General features: G+C 33.3%; 1 long non-coding RNA gene across 1 annotated transcript; it reads right to left on the reverse strand.

The window, feature by feature from the left end:
- Positions 1-5,544: 5,544 nt before the first annotated feature.
- Positions 5,545-13,040, reverse strand: LOC140174966 (uncharacterized). The gene is made up of 2 exons (XR_011865125.1): positions 12,772-13,040; positions 5,545-6,029 (listed from the first exon to the last, which is right to left on the reverse strand). It is a non-coding gene; the product is annotated as an uncharacterized lncRNA (long non-coding RNA).
- Between the last annotated feature and the right edge of the window lie 70 nt (positions 13,041-13,110).

The raw sequence follows: 13,110 nt of genomic DNA on the forward strand, positions 1-13,110 counted from the left end.
AAGTGCATTTAACAGAGTATGCCAAAGGCTTTGAGCACCACTGTCTGGGAGTAACTAAAAAAAATCAGAACTTAAAGAGAGTTCCCCAGTTAAGTGCTTGTGGTGTTTCTGTGTCAAGTAACCCTTGAGACAAAATATTTAAAGTCACGGCTAGGCTCAAGGTGCAAAGCACCAAAGAAAAATAAATTAAAGAAAATCATGCTGTGTTCAAGGATTAAACTGAAGTATAAAGATCAAAGAATTCATAATATGATCCGGATTCTAATTCCGAATGACACTGACATTTCTCTGATTCAAAGGAGAGTGAGACGCCAAAATTGTTCAAAATTACAATGAATAAACCCCATTTTAAAGAGAGACATGAGCTTAACGAACTCTCATTCTCATGCAAATTCAAATCCTAAGCCTGTATTATTTTGGTTGCTTGAGGACAAGCAACAATTCAAGTTTGGTGTTGTGATGCGTGAGCATCTTTCTTATCTTATCCTGGTGAATTTGCATTTAAATTGTTAAGTTTAATCAAGAATTAATTATTTTTTAGCCACTATGGATGCTACTTTGAGTCTTGTACAATTTTGTATATTTTAGGTAGTATTTGGCTGGATCTGATGGAGAGGAAGCTTGCACAAATGGAAGGAGCTCAAGAATTAAAGAAGATGATTAGCGAGGAGCGACGCGTGCGCGTACCTGACGCGTACGCGTGACATGCGCCACATGCAGAAAATGCAGAAAACACTGAGGCGATTTCTGGGCTGTTTTTAACCCAGTTTTCGGCCCAAAAAGCACAGATCAAAGGCTACAGAATGGAGGACTCAAAGGAACACTTCCTGTTACTTCCCAAGTTAGGCATGGGTCCTACGAAGCAAGTGGTCCCCATCCATCACTTGCTAATTGTCATAATTAATTCTGATTTAAATTTAAATATTATGGGAAAATATATTAGTTTAGATATTATATTTTAAATTAATTAGGACTAGATATAAAAGATATTAGGATTCTATACCAAGGAACATCCCCCATTCCAGACTACCAAAATACATTTTATCAGAATCCTTATTTTTTTCTCTGAACCATGAGCAACTAATCCTCCATTGTTAAGGTTAGGAGCTCTGTCTATTTGTATGGATTGATTTTATTGCTTTCTCTATTTTAATTCATGTATGGATTTATAATTTAAGAATTGTTTTCGCTCTTTATCTTATGAATTTGGGTGGAACGGAAGTATGACCCTCTTTATATTTGAGTTCTTGTATAACTTGGAAAAGCTCTTTACTTGAACAACAGCTTGAAAACACATTCTCCTAAATTTTAATTATCTGGACTTAACGGGATACGTGACATATAATCCTTTTATTTTTTGGGTAATTGGAGTTTTTGTGGCATATAAACTGGAATTTGATCATCACCCTCTAATTGGAATTAATTGATCAAGAAATTGGCAGTTGATGAATTTTAGGGGAGACTAGAAAGGTCTAAGGAATTAGGGTCGAGTCACATATAGTTTGCCATAAATTAAATCCTACATTATTAAAATAGTTAGTAAGAAAAGTTAATCCAGAAAAATAGATAACTCTGAAACCTTAACTGTCCTCTCCATACTTTATTCCCAACCCATTTACTTTACTATTTTAATTTCTGTACGATTGTTTAATGCTCTTTGAATATTCAAACACTCTTTTCTGTTTGTCTAACTAAGCCAATCAATCAATCATTGTTGCTTGATCCATCAATCCTCGTGGGATCGATCCTCGCTCACCTGAGTTATTACTTGGTACAACCCGGTACACTTGTCGGTTAGTTTGTGGATTGTAATTTCCGCACCACTTATCACCCGGAAACTTGGGTCAACTGGCCCAGAATTATCGATTGAAAGTCTGTTAAGAGCTACCTTGCGACAAAGCACTAAGAGTCAAAATTCCCGCAAAAGATCCTTCCCCTAATCCAAATAAGAAGTAAAATGTCTACAAACCATATAAATTCAAAAAGAATCCTCATAATACAATTCGAATTTCATTTTTTGAAAATTGCTAATCCTAGGTATGCAAGATTCATGAAGGATAAGAGAAGCCCATTGTAACCACAAGGAGTATTATAAATTCCACTTTTGTTTTCAAATATTAAAAGTCTTTCAATTCTTTTTCATCAAGCTAAACTTTGTTTATCTTTCTTTTTGCTTGAGGACAAGTAAAGTTTTAAGTTTGGTGTTGTGATGACATATCATCTTAAGCAGTTTTTAAGGTTTTTTTCTTATTTATTTTCTTAGGTTTCAATCAAAATTCTTATGTTTTTTGATAGAAATTAATAAATAATCAAATATTTGGAGTTGTGTTAGTGTTTTAATGATTTCAAGAGTTTTTTACCCAAAAATAATTAAGAATAAAAAGAAAAACTTCAAAATCAGCAAAAGTCTAACCTAAGGAAAGTGTGCCCCAAGGAAATAAAGAAGGCACTGATGAATCCATATTTTACGATATATTTTAGTTTGATTTGAGTGGATTTCATCATATAAACCCACATTTATTCATCCACATAGAATACTTTTGTATTCTCTCCCTAAATTGTGCATAATTGTGAAAACATGCTATTTGTACTTAATTTGATTAATTTTATCCCACTTTTATCCCATTCGATGCCTTGATGGTTTTATTGAGTGATTTCAGGTGTAATAGGTTGGAATGGCTTGAAAAGAGTGGAAGAAAAGCATGGAATTGGGAGAAAACATGAAGAAAATAAAGGAAAAGCACACATTGGCATGTGTGTACACATAACCTACTGTGAGTACGTACAAGAACCACAAAGCCATGTGTGCGTACGCACAACATTCTGTGCATACGTACAAGAAGAAAATCAGCATGTGTGCGTATGCACACACCTGTGCGTACGCACAGGTCCCAGCGTGTGACTCATTTAATGCAAATTTCTGGGAGTGATTTTTGGGCCTCCAGTGCCCAGTTTTAGACCTTCTGAACTTGTTTGAGTGCTATATGAAAGAGGGCCTCCTTCCATGTGAAGGAAAGGAGCAATTAGGGTTAGTTAGCATCATGTAGGTCATTTTCTAGAGAGAGAAGCTCCCCCTTCTCTCTAGAACTAGGGTTTCTTTAGTTTAATTTCTTGTAATTCCTACTTTTAATTCTTGTTTTCATCTAGTCTCTTCTACCTTTCCTTGTTCTATTGTTTTAATTTCTTTTGTTTATCTTGTTAATTTCTCATTTTAGTTACCTTTTATGTTTATGCACACTCTTGTTATTTTAATTTTCAATTAATGTAATTTATGTTTTATATTCATTTAATGCTTCCTTTAATTGTTATTGTTATTTTCTTGCTTTTGGTAGCTTTAGAATTTAATTTCTTGCAATTTAATTTGATTTTATTTTCATGCACACCAAGTATTTGATAAAATGCTTGGCTTAGTCTTTACATAGTTTTTCTCCACTCTTGGCTTGGAATTGGTGACGTTGGTGACCCTTGAGTCATTGATGTCCATTATTGTTTAATACATTAGAGTAGTTAGTTGATTGGGTTTTCTTTGACTTTAAGTGACCCAATAGTGTTGACTTAGGACTTAGAGATTACAATCAACTATGCCTATTTGACTTATCCTCGATGTAGGGTTGACTAAGTAGGATTAACTCTTCATAATCATCATGTGTTTGTGGTCAATGGCTAGGATAGGTAACCTTAGCTCTCAATTACTTGCCAAGAGGTTTTATTGCATTTGAATTCTCTTTTTCCTTGCTTTACTTGCCTTTGACTTTTAATTGCTTTGACTTTAATTTCTTGCATGATCATTTACTTTCTTGCTATTTACATTTCTTTCCTCTCTCTTGAATTCTCAATCCTCATCTCCTCCATAGCCAATAATTGTACACTTCATTGCAACTCCTAGGGAGAACGACCCGAGGTTTAATTACTCTCAGTTATTTTGATTTGAATTTAATATTTGATTGATGTTCAATTGTTGGGTTTGGACTATACTTGCAATGAACAATCTCTAATTTTAGTTTTGAAATCCGAACCTATGCTTTTGGGCATTGTCAGGCACGCACGCCTAGTGGATGAAAGCACACCTGGAAAACCCCTTCGCGTTGCATGCACGCCCGCGCGGGATGACCCTGCGCCAGACGGACAAGACCTGCTCCCAAGGGCCTCACCCTACTCCCGGTGGCCTCCTTTCGTGCCTCACCTTCTTTTGGCCAATTTCTCTAATACAAGCCAAACTCTAAACTAATTACAACTCTCAGGAATCAATAATTAAGGCCTAAACTTAATTATCCACATCATTAGAAGCTTTAATCATAGCCAGAACATTAAAGACTCTAGAAGATTAGTTACTAATTCTTTCTAGAAATAGAAGAGATTTGGTTCGTTTAGAATTTGAATTGTTGTTTTGAATTTGAATTCACAAGTCAATAATTAGTTAGCTTTGATAAGATTAGGATAGCTACCTTATCTTTCTCTCCGAATGATAAGATTAGTTTAGTTTGAAATTTGAATTCTAGAATTAAGATATAAATAAGTGAACCTTGTTCTTCTTTCTTTTCTTTAACTTTTTCATGGGTAACTAATCCTTTGTCAAAGGATTAGCAGCTCTGTTTATATTTTCTATGGGTTATTAATCTACGCTTATTTTATTTTGAAATTTTGTATTGATCTATTTCATGATTGAGTTATTCGTTCTTCATTCAGATTAGTATTATCGGAAGGTATGCTAATCTCTTTTGATTTCTTTTATTATAATTGGAAAATTTGATATTTGAATTTAAGCTAAAAAACTCTTTCACATGACCTTTTGAATTCGGCTAGGAATAGTGATTCAATTAGTGTGCGACACATACATGATTTTTAATCACTCTAATTTTGAATACGTGACATATAATTCGGATTAGAACAACTTTTGAAAATTATATTTTCTTTTAAGATTTAATTGGACACGACTAACTTGAATACGTGACATATAATTTGACCTAAGGACTACTTTTAAATATTACTTAAATCTAAAATCAATTTTTTTACTTAATCTCTTGATTAATTAATTGACGACTAATTAATCACTTGAGAAACTGAGGAGCTAAGGAATTGGAAATCAATTACTAAGGATTTTGTCATGAAAATTCGTTGCAAACTTCAAGGTAATTAAACAAGATTTAATTTCTCTAAAATCATAAACATGTCTGAAGTCCTTGACTCTCACCATTATTATCTTCTCTGAAGTCTGTGGCACTCAAGCATTCAACATTCAAGATTCTCAAAGATCTTAGCAAGACTCAATCTTGCCCTTCTCATCAATCAGGTTTTATTAATCTAATTAGGATTTTAATATGATATTTTCTTGTTCAATTCTTTAATCCTCATGGGAACGATATCCACTCACCGTGGTATTACTTGAACGATCTAGTGTACTTGCTGGTATCCATGAGCTTCAATTTTTGCTCATCACATGTTCTAGCTCTGTTGTGTGCATCTCATCCTAGCCAAAAAGTGGTGATCAAGATAAACTGAAATCTATAAATAATTATCTTCAAAAAGCTCTAAAAAATGATAAAATTTGTAAATCAGAAACAAAATTCTTTGAAATGTATACAGGTTTACACCGTTATTAGAGCGGCAAAAACATAAAATCCAATCACTAAAAATAACATCAATTATTTCTAATAAAGTCACCCTTTCCTGAATGCCACTTATTGTCTCCAACATTATACTACATAAGTAAATATTCCAATTTCTATTAAATGCATCTTTTGTGAAAGATTTCCAAACAACATGACTCATATGTTGTTCAATTTCTTTATGTTTCTTGTAGCTATTTAATTTCTATATAATCTTCTTCATAATATGTCAAATACACCACCTATGAATTATTGTGGGCATACAAGTCTCAATAGCCCTTTGCATCAATGCACGTTGATAAGTAAGAATGCCTTTTTGAGCCTTTCCTCCCATAAAACGAAGCCAACATCAAATAACTATTTGAATGATTGAATATCCTCATCTTTCATCAAAGCATATCCAAAAAGTGTAGAATGACCATGCTGATTTACACCAACAAAAAAACCAAAAACCAAATTATACCTAAAGTCAACAATGCAAAAACAAAATCAGGTTTGCACCAAAAAAGAATCTAATATGCACCGAAACTTATTTCAAAAAGCACATAAACCAGAACAACAAATTGTCTATTTATACTATACGTGGTATTGAATAAAATAACATCTCTAAAATACACAAGCAGTCATGCTTCTTGTATTAGCCCAAAAATAATTTTAGATTGAGTGATCAAACTCAAGTTCCATCTCATAAAAGAAGTTTTGATTCTACTCTTTCATTCTTAAATAAGTATTTTTCAAATTCTTTGGCATCATCGAGTTCTTAAACATTACAAACTTCTCGTAGTGTAATTTCTCAAATTTTGTTCAATAAAACTTAATTCACGAAGAACCCCTGCTGCTGCAACAAATGATTGATATGTTTTACTTAGTCTCATTCCAGCTTCATCATTATTCTTAATTGTATGATGTACAAACATGCTTAACTGCCTATAATCATTACTTGATTTGGACAACATGGATGTGAATAATGCAAAATAACCTTCAAAATAACCCAAACACCAACATCTTTCAATATCTGTATATAAGTTTTTACAGGACAATTTAATCCAACTGAGGGGTTTGTCTTTTGAGTTGGAGATATCTTCGATTTCTATTTCCCCTTCTATTACATGTAATAAATTGGTTCTTAATTTCATTCCCTTCTTATTTGTGTTTCAAATTTTGGTAGAAAAACTTGCAAGTTTATAATAATCTTTGTAGAAATCAAGCACTAAGATCTGCATCACAAACCAACAGACATGGACTGACTGATTTGGTCTTTATGGACTATGGTGGTCCAATCCAGGTTGAGTAATGAAGGATCTATTATTGGAATTATATATGTACTCATTTTCAAAAGAAATAACTTGTTTGCCTCACTTGGAGCTGCATCGGATTCAAATCCTCATACTGGAATATAGAACCATATTAATAGAGTAATAGTAGAGGTGGGTGTGTTAGTTGGTGTGTGTATTAAGGAAAAAGAGAAAAATTAGTTGTGTGGAATTAATAGAATTTACTTTGTTGTTAAGTTAGTTAGAAGTTGTTGATTTGGGATTATTTGCTTGCTGTGGTATTATAGCTTAGGTGAGTTCTATATATATTTTTCATTGTGTACGGAGTACGTGGTCTTGTACTCTAATTCAATTTACCCAATTCTAATAATCACTTCTATACTCTCTAGTTCTCTCTTCTTTCTGCTATCACAATTTCTTCTTACTCTGTGATGCTTTCTTTCTAAGCTTTCTTTTGTATCCTTTATGGTATCTAGAGTCACTTATTTTCTTTTCTGATCCATAATGAAATTACACTTTTGGATTCAACAAAGAAAACCTTCTCACTCATTTCTGAAAAACTTAATGAAGATAACTACTCTACTTGGATATATCTTGCTATTCTTACTATTGAGAGTTTGGGACTAGAGAATCATATTGATCCAACAAAGATCCCAGAACAATTCACATCAGATGCTACCAAGAAAACTATTGCTGAATCAGAAAAGTTCGAGAATTGGCGCCAACGTGATAAAACCCTCACAACTTGGCTAGATGCTTCAATGACAAATTGTTTCAAAAACAAAGTCATTCACCTATCTAGATTCTATAAAGTTTGGAACAAAATTGATGAATATTTTCAGGATACTACTTCTGTACGTGTTCAAAGTCTAAAGAGTCAACTTAGATCCTGTAAGAAAACTGGCTCAGCTACTGAATTTCTTGCCAAGATTCGTAAAATTGTAGAATCTTTATTTGCTATGGGTTATGAAGTACCAGAAGATGATCACATATAAGCCATCATTGATGGTCTTTCCAAAGAGTATGCGGTATATATTTCCTCTGTTGCAGCAAAAAGTGGTTCTTTTCGAGTAGTTGAGGCTGAAGCATTTCTTCTCTCCCATGAAGAAATGCTTGAACGTTTCAAGAAACCGTAAATTGGCATGCCCATAGCTTATTATGTTCAAACTCCTTCATCCAACTTTGATTACTCACGAAGCAATGCTAATAGATGTGGCCGTGGAGGATGGAATAGCTGTGGTAGTGGTCGTTTCAACAACAATTACAACAATAACTCAAGAATGCAATGTCAGCTGTGTGGACGATTAGGGCATGTGGTGTGGAGTTGTTACCACAGGTTTGATCACTCATTTAACCCCAATTCTGGAAATACCTCTACAGCACCTCAGATTCTCTACATTAATTTTCAGTCACCACCACTGTCAACAACTTTTCATCAACTAACGGCATGCCTCACTGCTCCATCCTCCGACTGACTGAAGTTCCATGGCTTACGAACTCTGGTGCAAGCCATCACTTAACACCAGATCCTACAAACCTCCTCTCTTCTTCGGCAAATAAAACAGACTCAAATTAGGTATTTGTAGGTAATGGTACAGGTATAGCAATCAAGAATTTAGGTTCTTCTATTCTATATTATAAATATGCTAATGTCACATTTCTTTTAAAGAATTTGCTACATGTTCCTTAAATTTCACAAAATTTGCTAAGTGTATATAGGTTTGCTGCTGAAAATTGGGTCTTCTTTGAATTTTGGCATGATTATTGTGTTATTCGTGATCAGGCTACCAGAGATTATCTCCTATAAGGCATATCTAGGAATGAAATTTATTTCTTTGACAATCTCAAAGTTCTTAAGCCTCTGTCTTTGAAATCTGCCTTAAGCTGCATTTCTAACTTTCAAAATTCTGCTACTTGTAATTCTACAGTACCTAGCAATTTAGACACTAGCTCATCAATTTTTAGTGTTTTCAATACAAAGTGTAATGAGAATAATAAAACGGTTTTATGCCATAAACGGCTTGGCCATTATGCAATGAAAATAATCCATACAGTGATGAATAAATGTTCAATTCCTATTTTACATTCTGCATCTTTACAATATATGTGTGAAATCTATCCCTTGGCTAAGATGCATCGATTGCATTTTGATAAAACTGAAAGTATGTATAATAAACCATTACAATGTTTCTTTGTTGATCTTTGGGGCCCAGCCCCTGTGATTTCAAGACAACGCTTTAAATACTATGCTTGTTTTGTGAATGGTTTTTTCAAATTTACTGTTATTTTTCTGTTACAGAATAAGTCTCAAACATTATTAGTATTTAAAAATTATAAAAAATTGATGGAAAAATAGATTGGTCATCATAATAAGGCATTACAAATAGATAAAGGATGTGAGTTTATGTCCAAGGCTTTTGTTAATTTGCTTGCTAATTGAAGCTATTCAATATAGAATGTCATGCCCTTATACACATCACTAACAAGATAGTGTGGAAAGGAGGCATATACATATTACAAAAATGGAACTTTTCCTCTTAGCGACAGCATCTTTACCAATGCAATTTTAGGATGATGCCTTTATTACCTCTATTTACATCATTAATAGGTTACCAACAACAGTCCTTGACAACAAAAGTCCCTATGAAATCATATTTAATTAATCACCAGATTTTAGTTTTTTTTAAGTTTTTTGATGTACATGTTTTTCCTTCTTAAGACCATACAGGAATGCTAAGTTTGATTACAAGTCCGAGATGTGTCTATTTCTTGGTTATGATTCCAATCATAAAGGGTACAAGTGCATGGCCAAAGATCGCAAAATTTATCTTGTAAGACATGTGACTTTTATTGAAAATTTATTTTCTTACTATTCAATGTTTTATAATTCTGCAACCACACACTCTTTAGATATACCAGATCAAAATCCAAAGCCTATAATATTTGAAATAAATCCAGCATCAACACCAATCATTGATACACAGACTTCTACCCCACATGCTTTTTCAACAGCTTTAAACTCATCAGATACTACACCTCCTTCTAGTAGTACTTCCACAAATCAGTCCCCTATGCACCCACATTCCTCCCCCTCACACACATTAGCCACTACATCTTTGTCTCAAATTGATACTCCTATCTCTAGAAGTGTAGCAGACACATGCATACCACCCATCATACCCACAAATACACATTCTATGATTACAAGAGCCAAATCAGGCATACACAAATCCATAGCTCTTTCAACTCAGGTTGCTGATCTTGTTCACACTATTCTAACAATAGTTAAGCAAGCTCTTAACTGTCCTCATTGGAAGAGAGCAACTGCTGAGATATAAGCACTTTAGAGGTGTAATCCATGGACTCTTATTGAACCACCATTGAATGCAACAATTATTGGAAGTAAATGGGTATTTACCATTAGAAAAAATAAAAATGGTGATATTCTTAGGTACAAAGCTAGGTTGGTTGGAAAGGAATTCCATCAAAAAGAAGGAATAGATTATGCAGAAATTTATTCACCAGTGGTTAGGCCAACCACAATGAGAATTATTTTGACCATTGCAGTTTCATTAGGATGGCCACTATGACAGTTTAACTTCGATAATGCCTTCTTGAATGGCAAGCTCGAAGAGACTGTCTACATGGCTCAACCCCAGGGATATGTTCATACCAATAATACTTTAGTTTGTAAACTCAACAAAGCCATATATGGTTTGAAACAAGCAACTCGGGCTTGGTTCAAGACTTTGGCAGAAACTCTTTATAATTTTGGTTTCAAAAATACAAAATCTGATATCTCATTATTTGTTAGAAACGATTCTACTAATGTTACTTATCTCTTAGTTTATGTGGACGATATAATTGTTACAGGTAACAGTTCGAGGAAAATTGAGTCTTTATGGCTCAATTGAATAGTAAATTCTCTTTAAAAGATCTTAGCAGGTTCAACTATTTTCTAGGCCTTGAAGCTATATATCTTTCTCACAGAGACATTATGATATCTCAAACAAAGTATGTTAGAGAGTTGATATCCAAATATGAAATGGCCTATTCTACCAACTCCAATGGCTACTGATTCAATGATCTACACCAATGATGCAGAACCATTTGATAATCTAAAAAAATATAGATCCATAGTTCGAGGTTTGCAGTATTTAACAATGACTAGACCCGATATTACATTTGTTGTAAATTGTGTGTCTCAATTTGTTCACAATTCAACTCTTCAACACTAGAAAAATGTCAAAAGAATACTAAGATATGTGCAAAGTACAGTGGATAATGGAATTGTGTTTACTAAGTCTGTTGCTTTTAGGATTTTTGGGTTTGCATATGCTAATTGGGGAGGAGATCTTGAGGATCAAAAGTCGATCACTGGCTTCTGCATCTATTTGAGTAATAATTTTGTCTCCTAGAAGAGTAACAAGCAAACTAAAGTCAGTAGGAGCAGCACAGAGGCAGAATATTAATCTATGTGTACAGCTCAAACTAAAATCATCTCAATACAACAACTTCTGGGTAAATTACATATTCCTCAGCCGACTCCACCTACGCTATACTGTGACAATCAAAATGGATGTCTTCTTGCTACCAATCCTATACATCACAGTAGATGCAAACATTTGGAGCTGGACCTTCACTTTCTTAGAGACCTGGTGAATTAAAAATTCCTTTATGTAGTACATATTCCTTCTCCAGATCAGGTTGCAGATTGCTTGACTAAGCCATTGTCCCAACATTTATTTGACAGATTTAAGCGTAAACTAAGAGTATTTAAGAACCCATACCTCAGTTTGAGGGAGGGGGTATTAAAGAAAAAGAGCAAAGTTAGTTGTGTGAAATTAACAGAATTTAGTTTGTTGTTAAGTTAGTTAGAAGTTATTGATTCGGGGTTATTTGCTTGCTGTAGTATTATAGCTTAGGTGAGGTCTATATATATTTTTTATTGTGTACGGAGTACGTGGTCTTGTATTCTAATTCAATTTACCCATTTCTAATAGTCATGTCTATACTCTTTAGTTCTCTCTTCTTTCTGCTATTTTTTTCTTGCTCTGTAATGCTTTTTTTCTAAGCTTTCTTTTGTATTCTTTAGTGTGTTGTATATGACCAAAAAAAAATAATTCATTGCTAGTAATCCAAATTACTACTGTAAATTAAAGACCATAAGCTAAAGAAATTGCTACTGTAAATCGGATGCACAAAAAAAATCAAGTTAACCGTTTAAAAACCTGGCAAATTTTATGAATGACCATCCAGTTCAAAAACCCTTTTAATACGTTGTAACATTTAAAAAAAAAAGAAAAATTAGTTGATTTGTCAGCTCACTCGTCTGTTTAATTAAGTGTTGGAGGTTCAAATTCCACCTTATATATACAGCAACTCATTGGCTAGCGATAAACTCTTAAATAAAGCTCAGATCCGCAATGAATTAATCATTGAACTACCGGACTAAGGGATATGATGGATAAACAAAACAAAATAAGCACAATGCCTCAAAATAACATTAACAGAAACAAAACTCTCCAACAAATTTAAATTATAACAAATATTCAAAATCTAATATGGGAGAAAAAAACTAAAGAACATAAATTATATATATATAAATATAGAAAGCATTTTTTCTTTAAAAAAACAACTAACAAAAATAGAAAATTTGTTCTACTTCTCATTTTTCTTCTTTTTCAAATTGAAGAGCAACACCATAAAAAGAAGCAGCATGATGATCAGTCTCTATCTTCTACCTAGTAAGCATAGTAGTTTTTTTCAAGGAACCGAATGAAAAGTATTAAATTATAAAGTTACAATAACACTTGTAAGTTGTAAATGGGGACAACAATATACAAATATAGTTGGGACAATAATCTCTATCAAATGGAGTACAGACAAACCTGGTAAGGATATAGAGAACGGTTACAAATGAACATGAAAAGTTACCATGTCTTGTAGAGGAGTAATTGCAGCGAATTGAAAGGCCTACACAATATTCATAAACATATTTTGTGTCTGAATTTTATGAAGTTTAGAAATATAAAAAACGGAATTTCTAGAAAGGAAAGGGAAGAACTGGGGTGATAGACTAAGAACAAAGAAAAGTGTGACTGCAGCAGTGCTTTGTAATATTGGTAATTGGTTAGGTTTTAGTTTTGACAACGATGATGTTTTGATTAGTGCTCTTGCTAATTTTTATATCAACCATCCTATATAACCAATAAATATTTTAAGCTAAT

This window comes from Arachis hypogaea, chromosome 9 (assembly GCF_003086295.3).
Source record: "Arachis hypogaea cultivar Tifrunner chromosome 9, arahy.Tifrunner.gnm2.J5K5, whole genome shotgun sequence".
Classification (NCBI taxonomy): domain Eukaryota; kingdom Viridiplantae; phylum Streptophyta; class Magnoliopsida; order Fabales; family Fabaceae; genus Arachis; species Arachis hypogaea.